The sequence below is a fragment of the Oncorhynchus mykiss genome, chromosome 24 (assembly GCF_057628025.1).
Source record: "Oncorhynchus mykiss isolate SJ-2025 chromosome 24, ASM5762802v1, whole genome shotgun sequence".
Classification (NCBI taxonomy): Eukaryota; Metazoa; Chordata; class Actinopteri; order Salmoniformes; family Salmonidae; genus Oncorhynchus; species Oncorhynchus mykiss.
This window is the reverse complement of record NC_143045.1, coordinates 23,879,988-23,894,571: the sequence shown is the minus strand read 5'-3', so window position 1 is coordinate 23,894,571 and position 14,584 is coordinate 23,879,988. Positions and strand designations below refer to the sequence as shown.

General features: G+C 41.1%; 1 long non-coding RNA gene and 1 pseudogene across 1 annotated transcript; one reads left to right on the top strand and one right to left on the bottom strand.

Annotated features, from left to right (window-relative positions):
- Positions 1 to 6,505: 6,505 nt before the first annotated feature.
- Positions 6,506 to 7,858, bottom strand: LOC149972406 (uncharacterized). The gene is made up of 3 exons (XR_016491394.1): positions 7,067 to 7,858; positions 6,896 to 6,960; positions 6,506 to 6,699 (listed from the first exon to the last, which is right to left on the bottom strand). It is a non-coding gene; the product is annotated as an uncharacterized LOC149972406 (long non-coding RNA).
- A 4,338-nt stretch (positions 7,859 to 12,196) lies between these two features.
- On the top strand, positions 12,197 to 12,670 carry LOC110503370 (toll/interleukin-1 receptor domain-containing adapter protein-like; annotated as a pseudogene).
- Positions 12,671 to 14,584: the final 1,914 nt, after the last annotated feature.

Here is a 14,584-nt window from a genome sequence, read left to right as displayed (position 1 = left end):
TATTGGGGCGGTAAGCAAATTGGAGTGGGTCTAGAGTGTAAGGTAGGGTGGAGGTGATATGGTCCTTGACTAGTCTCTCATAGCACTTCATGATGAGGGAAGTGAGTGCTATGGGGCGATAGTCATTTAGCTCAGTTACATTCGCTTTCTTGGGAACAGGAAACAATGGTGGCCCTCTTAAAGCATGTGGGAACAGCAGACGGGGATAAGGATTGATTGAATATGTTCGGAAACACACCAGCCAGCTGGTTTTTGCATGCTCTGAGGACGCGGCTGGGGATGCCGTCTGGGCCTGCAGCCTTGCGAGGGTTAACATGTTTAAATTGTTGACTCAAGTTGGCTGCAGTGAAGCAAGACATGGTGGTCCGCGACGAGGCTGGTTTTCCTTTTGTAGTCCGTGATTGACTGTAGACCCTGCCACATACCTCTCGTGTCTGAGCCGTTGAATTGCGACTCTACTTTGTCTCTATACTGACGCTTAGCTTGTTTGATTGCCTTGCGGAGGGAATAGCTACACTGTTTGTATTCGGTCATGTTTCCGGTTACCTTGCCCTGATTAAAGGCAGTGGTTCGCTTTCAAATTTGCGCGAATGCTTCCATCAATCCACGGTTTCTGGTTGGGGAATGTTTTAATAGACGCTGTATGTACAACATCACTGATGCACTGGCTAATACATTTGCTCACCGAATCAGCGTATTCATCAACGTTATTGTCCAACGCTATGAGGAACATATCCCAGTCCACGTGATCGAAGCAATCTTGAAACGTGGAATCCGATTGGTCGGACCAGAGTTGAACAGACCTGAGGACAGACGTTTCCTGTTTTAGTTTCTGTCTATAGGCTGGGAGCAACAAAATGGAGTCGTGGTCAGATTTTCAGAAAGGAGGGCGTGGGAGGGCTTTATATGCATCACGGAAGTTAGAATAACAATGATCCAGGGTTTTGCCAGCCCGGGTCATGCATTCGATACGCTGATTAAATTTACGGAGCCTTGTTTTCAGATTAGTCAGAAATTTGACTAATTGTTTGGTTTGGATTAGGACGGGTTGAGTATAGAGAGGATGTGATCGAGAAGTGGTCAGGTAGAATTGTGTCTGTTGAGAGACGTAGTTGGATAAAGAGAGATTAAGTGATAAATGTGTGTATAATGGGTTACTAGAGATTTTTATTTTTCACCTTTATTTAACCAGGTAGGCTAGTTAAGAACAAGTTCTCATTTGCAACTGCGACCTGGCCAAGATAAAGCGTAGCAATTCGACACATACAACAACACAGAGTTACACATGGAATAAACAAAACACAGTCAATAATACAGTAGAACAAAAGAAAACAAAAGTCTATATACATTGAGTGCAAATGAGGTAAGTTAAGGAAATAAATAGGCCATGGTGGCAAAGTAATTACAATATACAGTGCCTTGCGAAAGTATTTCGGCCCCCTTGAACTTTGCGACCTTTTGCCACATTTCAGGCTTCAAACATAAAGATATAAAACTGTATTTTTTTGTGAAGAATCAACAACAAGTGGGACACAATCATGAAGTGGAACGACATTTATTGGATATTTCAAACTTTTTTAACAAATCAAAAACTGAAAAATTGGGCGTGCAAAATTATTCAGCCCCTTTACTTTCAGTGCAGCAAACTCTCTCCAGAAGTTCAGTGAGGATCTCTGAATGATCCAATGTTGACCTAACTGACTAATGATGATAAATACAATCCACCTGTGTGTAATCAAGTCTCCGTATAAATGCATCTGCACTGTGATAGTCTCAGAGGTCCGTTAAAAGCGCAGAGAGCATCATGAAGAACAAGGAACACACCAGGCAGGTCCGAGATACTGTTGTGAAGAAGTTTAAAGCCGGATTTGGATACAAAAAGATTTCCCAAGCTTTAAACATCCCAAGGAGCACTGTGCAAGCGATAATATTGAAATGGAAGGAGTATCAGACCACTGCAAATCTACCAAGACCTGGCCGTCCCTCTAAACTTTCAGCTCATACAAGGAGAAGACTGATCAGAGATGCAGCCAAGAGGCCCATGATCACTCTGGATGAACTGCAGAGATCTACAGCTGAGGTGGGAGACTCTGTCCATAGGACAACAATCAGTCGTATATTGCACAAATCTGGCCTTTATGGAAGAGTGGCAAGAAGAAAGACATTTCTTAAAGATATCCATAAAAAGTGTCGTTTAAAAAGTTTGCCACAAGCCACCTGGGAGACACACCAAACATGTGGAAGAAGGTGCTCTGGTCAGATGAAACCAAAATTGAACTTTTTGGCAACAATGTAAAACGTTATGTTTAGCCGTAAAAGCAACACAGCTGAACACACCATCCCCACTGTCAAACATGGTGGTGGCAGCATCATGGTTTGGGCCTGCTTTTCTTCAGCAGGGACAGGGAAGATGGGAAGATGGATGGAGCCAAATACAGGACCATTCTGGAAGAAAACCTGATGGAGTCTGCAAAAGACCTGAGACTGGGACGGAGATTTGTCTTCAACAAAACAATGATCCAAAACATAAAGCAAAATCTACAATGGCATGGTTCAAAAATAAACATATCCAGGTGTTAGAATGGCCAAGTCAAAGTCCAGACCTGAATCCAATCGAGAATCTGTGGAAAGAACTGAAAACTGCCGTTCACAAATGCTCTCCATCCAACCTCACTGAGCTCGAGCTGTTTTGCAAGGAGGAATGGGAAAAAATGTCAGTCTCTCGATGTGCAAAACTGATAAGAGACATACCCCAAGCGACTTACAGCTGTAATCGCAGCAAAAGGTGGCGCTACAAAGTATTAACTTAAGGGGGCTGAATAATTTTGCACGCCCAATTTTTCAGTTTTTGATTTGTTAAAAAAGTTTGAAATATCCAATAAATGTCCTTCCACTTCATGATTGTGTCCCACTTGTTGTTGATTCTTCACAAAAAAATACAGTTTTATATCTTTATGTTTGAAGCCAGAAATGTGGCAAAAGGTCGCAAAGTTCAAGGGGGCCGAATACTTTCGCAAGGCACTGTAGCAATTAAACACTGGAATGGTAGATCGGCAGAAGATGAATGTGCAGGTAGAGATACTGGGGTGCAAAGGAGCAAAATAAATAAATAAATAAATACCAGTATGGGGATGAGGTAGGTAGATAGCCTATCTGTAAACAGGCCATCTAAGTACAGGTGCAGTGATCTGTAAAATGCTCTGACAGCAGGTGCTTAAAGCTAGTGAGGGAGATGTGAGTCTCCAGCTTCATAGATTTTTGCAATTCGTTCCAGTCATGGGCAGCAGAGAACTGGAAGGAAAGACGACCAAAGGAGGAATTGGTTTTGGGGGTGACAAGTGAGATATACCTGCTGGAGCGCATGCTGCTATGGGTGCTGCTATGGTTATTTTATCAAGTAACAATACAAAAAACGGAGATAACAAGAAAAATGTAAGTAATTTGGTGTAACAATGCAGGACTAAGAAACCAATTAGAAATCATGGATGGTAAACTCTCTAAGTGTCCTGAGGAACCGGCCCTTCCCTCAGCCCCTACTACACAGCCTCAACCACCAGTGGTTTTGTGTCCTCCACTGGAACACCTAAAATTGCAATATCCACCTCCAGCTCATTAAAAACCCACTACCTTGACCCTATCTGCTCCTGCACCATGCCAATGGTCTGGAAGAACAGGACACCACCACTCAACACACCCTGTAACTCTTCTGAAATCAAATCTCGTATATTCAAATACTTCTCTGTAGTGGCCAGCACCACATCTATTTTCTGTGATTTAAGTTCCATTTCGGCAGTGGAGTTCTACTTCTTCTTCTATGATATCTTAGCAGTTCACAAACAAACATTTAAGGTGCTATCTACCTAGTTCTGTACAACCTCCCTCCCCCTTCTCTGATCTGCGGCTGCGCAGTTCAACTATTGGCTCGTTTGTCAGCGAGCCAAAGATGGTAGTAGTCACTAGTTCCCACAGCCAAAGTCATAAACCCTGCCTATTCCTACAATTTATCTTCTTAAAAGGGCTGCTTCATCACTTTTCAATCTTATTTTCATTATCTCCTGCACAATATCACTGTCAACATAATGTGAAAACATCTGTATGTTTTGTAGAAAAAATAAAGTTAAAAAGTCCTACCCGATGACATAAAAAAAACTGAGATTCATGGTGACACGGAAAGCCAGAAAATACTCTAAGGCAAAAAACAAACAAAACAAAAAAAAAAGTGGGGTGCCTTGCTTCCTTTTACGTCTCTGAGCGAACTCTGTACATTGCAAAACAACTTGTTGCAGATCAAGTGGTCTTCTGGTACTACAATTGCTGTAATGGCATCAACTCAACTCCAATACTGATATGTAGGCTTAGCCCTAATCAAAGAGCGCTCATCCACTCTCTTTTTCTTTGCCCCAAAAGAAAAGCTTATCTTTGTCCTCCTCTTGGACAAAGTGCTAAATCCATCTTTCTGATGACAAATGTCAGTTATTTGTTAAATGCTTAGGTCATTTTAGAGTTATTTTACCAATCACACATGGAAACGTACACTGTTTTGTAAATACAGTAGCCTATACACATGACAGAGCATTACAGTTTGACAATTGCTTGCGCATGATTTCTGAAACTATGGCTCCTTTTCTCTAGACTACACAAAATGCCAAAACACACACGCAAAACAACACACATCTCTTGCAAAACCAAACACTTAATTCAAAACTATTTTAACTCCTCAAATTGTGTTTTAGCATCAAACTCTACACACAAACCATCAAATGATTAGCTCTTATACACACTAACTACACACAGATGTGAGAAATGTAAAACACTACTATCTTGTCTTTTGCATTTTCAGTGGAGTCCACGGCAGTTTGTCATAGCACTCACACGTACATGTATGTGCACAAATATATACAGTATATATAAATATTTAGTATATATTTACACAATAAACAGAAATACATGGGGGGGGGATTAAATGCATTTCTTTCTCATAACATTGTATTTTCATCCAGATTTCAGGATGAACAGTAACAGACAAAACAAATACAGTAGAATATAAACAAGTAGGCTTGTTACTAAACTCTTCAGGACCCTGTCTTTCAAAGAGAATTCGTAAAAAGCCAAATAACTTCACAGATCTTCATTGTAAAGGGTTTAAACACTGTTTCCCATGCTTGTTCAATGAACCATAAACAATTAATGAACATGCACCTGTGGAACAGTCATTAAGACACTAACAGCTTACAGACGGTAGGCAATTAAGGTCACAGTTATGAAAACTTAGGACACTAAAGAGGACTTTCTACTGACTCTGAAAAACACCAAAAGAAAGATGCCCAGGGTCCCTGCTCATCTGCGTGAACGTGCCTTAGGCATGCTGCAAGGAGGCATGAGGACGGCAGATGTGGCCAGGGCAATAAATTGCAATGTCAGTACTGTAAGACAGCGCTACAGTGAGACAGGACAGACAGCTGATCGTCCTCGTAGTGGCAGACCACTTGTAACAACACCTGCACAGGATTGGTACATCCGAACATCACACCTGCGGGACAGGTACAGAATGGCAACAACAACTGCCCGAGTTACACTAAGAACGCACAATCTCTCCATCAGTGCTCAGACTGTCCGCAATAGGCTGAGAGAGGCTGGACTGAGGGCTGTAGGCCTGTTGTAAGGCAGGTCCTCACCAGACATCACCGGCAACAACGTCGCCTATGGGCACAAACCCACCGTTGCTGGACCAGACACTACTGGCAAAAAGTACTCTTCACTGATGAGTCGTGGATTTGTCTCAACAGGGGTGATGGTCGGATTCGCGTTTATCGTCGAAGGAATGAGCGTTACACCGAGGCCTGTACTCTGGAGTGGGATCGATTTGGAGGTGGAGGGTCCGTCATGGTCTGGGACGGTGTGTCACAGGATCATCGGAATGACATTGTTTTCATTGCAGGCAATCTCAACACTGTGCGTTACAGGGAAGAAATCCTCCTCCCTCATGTGGTACCCTTCCTGCAGGCTCATCCTGACATGGCTCTCCAGCATGACAATGCCACCAGTCATACTGCTCGTTCTGTGCCTGATTTCATGCAAGACAGGAATATCAGTGTTCTGCCATGGTCAGCGAAGAGCCTGGCTCTCAATCCCATTGAGCAGGTCTGGGACCAGTTGGATCGGAGGATGAGGACTAGGGCCATTCTCCCCAGAAATGTCCGGGAACTTGCAGGTGCCTTGGTGGAAGAGTGGGGTAACATATCACAGCAAGAACTGGCAAATATGGTGCAGTCCATGAGGAGGAGATGCACTGCAGTAGTTAATGCAGCTGGTGGCCACACCAGATACTAACTGTTACTTTGATTTTGAACCCCCCTTTGTTCAGGGACACATTATTCAATTTCTGTTAGTCACATGTCTGTGGAACTTGTTCAGTTTATGTCTCAGTTGTTGAATCGTATGTTCATACAAATATTTACACATGTTAAGTTTGTTGAAATTAAACACAGTTGACAGTGAGAGGAGGTTTCTTTTTTTGCTGAGTTTATAAAGAAAAAAACAGTTTGGGTGCATCCTGTCTCCTATTTGAGTCTGGCCACAGCACCTCATCAACATCACAAGAGCTGTTCTCTCTGGCTAAACAGTGGCTAAAGTAGCATCTGAAGTGGTGTATCCAGCCCTGGCATGCTCCCTCATGTCACCACAGGCCTCCTCCATCACCTGGAGAAGGGATATGCGATTATATGAACCAATTGCAGACTAGAGCAGCACGGTGGAAACGTACGTTGCCCAGAAGGCAACAAACCTGGTCTGCTCTGGCGTTTCAGGAGACGGCCAAGTGCGGATAAACTCACACTATTTATGTTACTGAATGTTGTCATTAACGTATGCGGTTGTTTAAAATGATCATATTCACTGTGTTGGTCCTGCTCTGCAGTGAACAGCCGGTTTCTTCCGCCATTGAAGGGTTGTCTAGCAATTCTGCAAAAACATGCGAATGGAAAGGGTGCAAGATTTATTTCAGTATGAAATGGTAACTGTAGTGCTGTAAGTACAGTAGCATGGTATAGAGGGTAGGTTTACTTACCTGTTCTCATTTTGAAATGTCCGAACGACACTTGCTGCAGTGTAGCGGCTCAAGTTATGCTGGACCCTCTGCCCAGCCTCCCTGAAACTCAACCGAAACAGCCCGTATCTCATCTGTGATTGTCCCCCCCCCCCCCCACCACCACCACCACCACCACCACCACCACCCATCTCTTGGCCTCCATTGTTGTCCAAACCAAGAAAGCCAACCCGAAGCCTATTTATTGTGCTCAAGCTCTGATTTGAATGACGTGTCTAATGTAGAGAACAGATAAAGTGCTTGCAGTTTTGCAGACTTGGTCTGAAGATTAGGCACATGACTTGGTTTCACTGAGTGTGCCTCAAGTACCACTTTAGTGTGTACGCAATTGTAAAAAACTGTAAACAGCGGTGTAAACAGCTGTACATCACAGGTAGGCCACAGCTTTTCTTAGGAAGTTGTGGCTAAAAGGGTTACTGCATGACTCTCTTCCTGTTGCGGACATTTCATTCTAACCCATTCAAGAATAATAACGTTACATTTGCAGTTCCAGAATTGAGGATGTACAACCAAGCAACGACAGCCTACGCAAGGAAACATGCTACAATTAGAATAATTTTAGCATGGGTCGCCACCACTCAACACACCCTGTAACTCCTCTGAACTCAAATCGCGTATACCCAAATACCTCTTTACAGCTGCCACCACAACGTCTACTATATTTTCTGTGATTTCCGTTCCATTTCTGCGTGGATTACTCTGATATGCTGCTACGCAGTTCAAGTACTGGCGTTTGTTTGTCAGCGAGCCAAATATGGTAGTCGTCACAGCCACAAAGTCATACAAAGGATTACTCTTTCCGGTTGCTTACATAGTTCGCTACATTATTTGATTCTAGCTCAGTCAATAATAATTCCCACAGCCACAAAATCATATAAAGGATTACTGCGTGACTTCTATCCGGTTGCGTACATAGTTCCCTCACAGCTCTTGATAGTATCACTGATGTTTAATAAGTTTACGTATCAGCCTCACTGCCTTCGTCAGAGCTTTTGTGAATTTCTTGATTTAAAAAAAGAAAAATTGCACCGTTATGTAGACCTAGCCCCAACCACATCCGTTCCACACATCGAAGGGTGTTGGAGCGAATGTGGAGCCCATCGATGTTCCATTCGTTTGGAGGAAGTATTCATCATCACACCTAAAATAGTTATACGTCAAAACATATTCAGCCAGCTCTAGAATGAAGTATGTTGGTGGATATTCATTAGTGTCTCTGTCTCCCAAATAGTGTACTAGTGCTGCCAGCCCCCCTCCCACATGGGGAATGCTGGTATATAGACTCTCGACATCTAATGTGACCAAAATACAGTCTTCTTTTAAACCCGTTATTGGTGAGATCTTGTTTATGAAGTCTATAGAGTCTTTAAAAGAGGCTAACAAAGTTTGAGAATGGCTCTAGCATTGAGCCTATTCCTGCAACCACTGGTCTGCCTGGATAGTTGCCTTGTTGTGTTTTAGGTTTGTGTAATATTCTGTAAAATGTACAAGCATGGACCTATGGCACATTTGCAGCAAAGATATTCATATTCAGGTTTTGAGATCAGGTTGTTTAATAGGGCTCCAGATTACAGCATATATCCCTTTGGAACACCTGTGTGGGATCAACACTCAGTTTTCTATAGAAACGTTAATTACTGAGTTGTCTCTGAATTTCTTCTTTATATTTTTCCTAGTCTAAAACAACCACAGCACCTCCCTTGTCTTCAGGTTTTATAACCAAAGATGAATCTTTCATTAATTCATTGAGTGCCTATTCTTCTGTTCTAGTGAGATTCTTCTGAATGTGGTTTGTTTGTCTCGTATATACTGACATGTCTTCTTGTTCAACTTACCTACAATAGGTATTACTTAATTAATTAAACAGATCTACATTACAATTTAATGAGAGAAATTGTGCATTGTGGGAACCAAGACATTTAGACAAACTGAGCTGCAGCTGCTAGATTCAGCCTCCTCTTTTTCTGCTGAGAGTATCAGGGAAACTTTTGGTGTTATATTTGCAAGTTATGAATTTTTTTTGTAGTTACAAAGGTTGTTTAAATTTTTTAAAACTTAATTCATGAGTGTTCATGTTTTATGTGATCAACTTTCTGTTAAGTGCTTAGAACAGCACATCTATTAAAATAAATTAATTAATCAAATGTGAAGGATATTACATTACAGTTTTTCTTATTGGAGGTACAAAATTGCAATAGTCTGGAGAATGATGTCAAAAGCATGTATGGTAAATTGGAATACTTTTTTCCTAAACCACATATACTGTATAGTTGATCAACTTGACAACAATAAAATCTATTCACAAACTTGATATTTATACAAGATCAAACTTAGCTGTTTTGATAAACAGTTATGATGTGAAAGGACCAGTACTCAGTTGGCATAATTGGTGTCAGAGGAATGCCCCAAAAATTGTCAAAGACTGTCACGCCCTGGCCATAGAGAGGCTTTTTATTTTCTATTTTGGTTAGGCCAGGGTGTGACTAGGGTGGGCATTCTACGTCCTTTTTTCTATGTTTTGTATTTCTGTTTGACCTAGTATGGTTCTCAATCAGAGGCAGGTGTCGTTAGTTGTCTCTGATTGAGAATCATACTTAGGTACCCTTTTCCCCCACCTGTTCTGTGGGAAGTTAACTTTGACTTTGTTCAGGGCACATAGCCCAAAGCGTCACGGTTTTGTTGGCGTCATTTTTAATAAAAAGAAAATGTACGCTTACCATGCTGCACCTTGGTCCAGTCCTTCAGCCAGCCGTGACAAAGACTCCCGTCACCCAAGTCAGACTCTTCTCTCTGCTACCGCACAGCAAGCGCTACTGGAGCGCCAAGTCTAGGCCCAGAAGGATTCTTAACAGCTTCTACCCCCAAGCCATAAGATTGCTGAACAATTAATAAAATGGCCACTCAGGCTATTTACATATACTGACCCTGGTTTTGTTTTTACACTGCTGCTACTCGCTGTTTATTATCTATGCCCAGTCACTTTACAAATGACCTCGACTAACCTGTATTATCACACCTTGACTCGGTACCGGTCTGTACCCCCTGTATATAGCCTAGTTATTGTTATATCATTTTCTTGTTACTTTTTTATTTAATTTTGTACTTTAGTTTATTTATTAAATATTTTCTTAACTCTATTTCTTGAACTGCATTGTTGGATAAGGACTTGTAAGTAAGCATTTCACCGTAAGGTCTAACGTAAACTCGTACATCGCCTTGGTCCATACAATTGCCCTTATTTTAGCGCCCCAAAACGTAATACTTCCAGATCAACTGTAATGTCAATACCATTGTAAAGCACAATTTCTCCCCTTTCCAACAGAATCAATTACATGACCTAAACGCTGCCTGTTTCTGCATAATTCAAGCAGGCAATGAGCCCCGTCGGGTCTTTTTAAAGATGGCGGGTGGGGAAGTGACACTAATGTGTGATAGTGAGAAGGAGAGATGTTGTGTGGGAAAATAGCTTTTTTTTCACTCGATCTGTCCAACTTATCACCTTATCGCCTCTAAAATGTAAATAAGTTTATATAATGTGTCTTTACATACCTATTTGAAGGTTTGTGTCGAATTTGAATCGGGTTTTTAGGGCGGTGCCAAAGTGATCTTAGAAGATTTGTACTGTAAAGACCCTGGGTTTATAAGCGCGGAAATCGACTCTGCTGCACGAGCATGCTTTTGCGGCACAGTCAATAGCGCTCGGGCTCGAAGGTCGAGTGTTCGAGACCTGCTCCCTGCCTGTTTCATTACAGTACTTTTAATTCGCGCTTCGTTTTACCCACATTTTTACCACAAGGACAAGTTATAAGATAAATAACTGTCTTAGTGGAGCACATAACACCTTTGATTGGGTTCTGTTTCCCTGTTTGGGGGTGTTTGAAGGATCTACATTTGTAAGCGCAGCCATTACACTTGTAGTTTCCATCCGGCAGAGGCGCAAATATACCTTGTGCTGGGGTTTTTGGGGTGGAAAATCAGAGTTGACCAATTTATCTCTGATATTTCTGCCTTTGGGAATACAACCAAGGGAGGGTCCAAAAACACATTACCGATACTGTCATCGGATCTTAGAATGTGAAAATGTTTGAAAGATTCCCATAATTTGTTCAGTGCACTTTGAATAGCGGGTAATAAGAACACAATAATTCTTATTTTTGGGAGACTGTCCTTGATAGAGACCATGTCTCGATTTGTTTTAGATTTTCTCAATGGCAGTATTATTAATCTGACCATTTTTGTACCCACTCTTCTTGAATTTTCTTTGCATCTCAGCCATATTTCTGACGAAATCTGATTGATCTTTGCAAATTATTTTGATTCGACAGAGTTGGCTGTAGGGCAAACTGTTTTTCAAGGTAAGCGGGTGACAGCTATCAGCCCTCAACAAACTGTTACTATCAGTAGGTTTCCTGTAAAGATCCGTGTATAGAACATTATCCTCACACAGAATCTGAAGATCAAGGAACCTGATTTGACGTGTGTCAGATTGCATAGTAAATCTCAGGTGCTCAGAACAATAGTTAAGAACAGCATGGAATGCCTGGAGCTGTTTTGCATCACCCCTCCACATGTGACAAATAACATTTGACTTGAGTAAATATATCTTCATAGTAAAATACTACTTGAGTAAAAGTCTGAAAGTTCTGAAAGGTCTGAAAGGTTTTAAATATACTTAAGTATAAGAAGTAAATGTAATTATTTAAAAAAAAGTACATGTAATTGCTAAAAAAAGTACATGTAATTGCTAAAAAAAGTAAATGTAATTGCTAAAATGTATTTAAGTATCAGAGGTAAAAGTGTAAATCATTTCAAATTCCTCAAACCAGATGGCACCATTTTCTTGTTTCTTAAAATTGATTTACGAATAGCCAGGTGCACATTCAGACATAATTTCCAAACGAAGCATGTGTATCGACCAGATCAAAGGCAGTAGGGATGAGCAGGCATATTCTGTTGATAAGTGTGAATTGGACCATGTTCCTGTCCTGCTAAGCATTCAAAATGTAACCAGTACTTTTGGGTGTCAGGGAAAATGTACAGTATGCTTAGTGAAACCTAAAAGAGAGTCTCCACAGAGCAGCTTGTCTCCACATGTACCGGTCAGGACCCCATCCCCTTCTGTCGATGGTGTTTTATCATTGGCTCCCACCTCCACTCCTAACCCACCACCACCTTTTCTGAGCTCCAGGATTTGTTGGAGCCAGACCTACGACGTGTGTCTGTGCCATAGTCCTATGGACATCGAAGAAGCCATCCGTCTGGATTCTTACCTGGAGAACCCGCCATGTGGCCTGCGCTGTTTCCTGTCGGCAGCGTGATGCCATCGTGGGGGGTGCCATCCCCACTGAACTATGCCAGGCTGTGCAGAGCAGCCATTGCTGGGCCCTTCTCATCACCCCCAACTTCCTGCTGGATGACTGGTGCCAGTACACGATGCACCAGGCACTGTCTGAGGGGCCCATGTCCAACCGGATCATTCCCCTGGTCCTCACCCTGCCTTACTCTCAGTACCCAAAGGAGCTACGCTTTTACTACTACAAGGACCTGAGCAAGAACCCAGAGTGAGGCTACACACAGGTGTACAAGATAGAGCTGAAGTGTGAGTAGTAAAAGTCTGGTAGACACTTCCTTTACAATTCTTAGCTATTATGAGTCTGTGTGGTTGTTGACAAAGATTTACCTGTCAACAACAGCTAAAGACATGTTCAAATCTATGGCTGAATAGCCTCTTTGTACTTTCCTTTGTAGACTTGGAGGACATGGTTGAAAAAGATCCTGATAAAGTTGATTACAACATGGATAGTACTAGCAACAGATTGGAAGGGGCATCCTGTTCTCCAAGGACAAAACTGTCATCAAACTATCATCATTCTGAGCCTCTGCTTTCACTTCAAGAGACTGAGAGGACAGCTGCTGCATTTCACAGGACTATTGTAAATCACAAGATAGCTAGAATAAAGAGGGTTGCTGACTGACTTAGGGAAATCCCATTATGAAAAACACCCCACTGGGCAGACACTGGTTGAATCAACGTTGTTTCCACATAATTTCAATTAAATTATTTTGAACCAACTTATAATAGATGTTGAATTGACGTCTGTTGCCCAGTGGGACTGCAATGGTTGACTGACCTGACATTACCACAAGTAACTTATTTTTTGTATCAGGTTTCTTATCAACATATGTAAATATTAATACATCTAATCCATGTTGTTGTGTGCAGATGTGCAATCTCAATGTACACTAATTCACACAGTGCTCAAAAGTCAGTGTTATGTGCAACAGAAACCTACTTGGACTGGGTTTTCAGTGGAATAATATGTAAACCAACATGGGAGAGTGATGCAAGATAGTAGAACAGAACATCCCTTGGTACCATTGATGTTGCTCTGATACAGTGCCTTGCAAAAATATTCAGTACTTTTGGGTGTCAGGGAAAATGTACAGTATGTAATAAAAACAACATTAATTTATTCAGGAATGTAGTGAAGTAAAAATTGTCAAAAAATATAAATAGTAAAGTAAAGTACAGATACTCAAATAACTACTTAAAAGTATTTTTATTTAAGCACTTTACACCACTGGAAAGGACCCATGTTTAATTATCTTGTTTCCGGTTGGTTCCGTCGACGCTTAGTGAAACCTAAAAGAGAGTCTCCACAGAGCAGCTCGTCTCCACATGCTAATGTGTTGATGTTAATGTGTTGATGTTCTCTGTATCCATAGCCAGAATGATTTTGCAGTGCATGGTGATCGAACAAGTTTCCTGTTGTATTCATCAGAGGTGTAGGGAGGGTGAAGTCTGTGAATCCCCAAAAATTGTCATTTTATAGATGATTAACAAAACATGCACATGAGAGTATTCATACATTATTTTTTGTAGTGAATGTGAATGAAAAAAACTGTTTTGATAATGGTTTTCTTACACATACCTTGTCCATAATATAGAGGCCTATTCAAACATGGATTTATGGAACAGTGGGGGAAAAAATCCTAAATTGAGTGCAGAGACATCCAGAAGGAGATTGTGATGTACTATAAGTTGGTTTGGAGTGTTTTATAACATGCTTTAGATACATTGTCATAATGCTTTGTAGTCAATGGCAAGTGATGACTAAGGAAATGTGATAACACATTTTCTCTCTAACAAAACAAAATATATATAAAAAAAAACATTTTGGGGGGTATCAACTACAATGACAGAAAGAGTGAAAATAAGGCTACATGTTAAAATGATTGCAGTTACCCTTTAATGGCGTCATTGTAAATAAGAATTTGTTCTTAACTGACTTGCCTAGTTAAATAAAGGTTAAATCAAACATTTAAATTTCAAACTGAACTGGAAAGGAAATAACAACAATTGTTCTTAGTATCTACCACTAGGTGGTATACGTCTGCCACATTTCATCACTGGAGAATGTTTTACAATTAAGGAATATTTATAAGAGATAGTCTTAGTTTTTGCAGAAGAAGAATCAG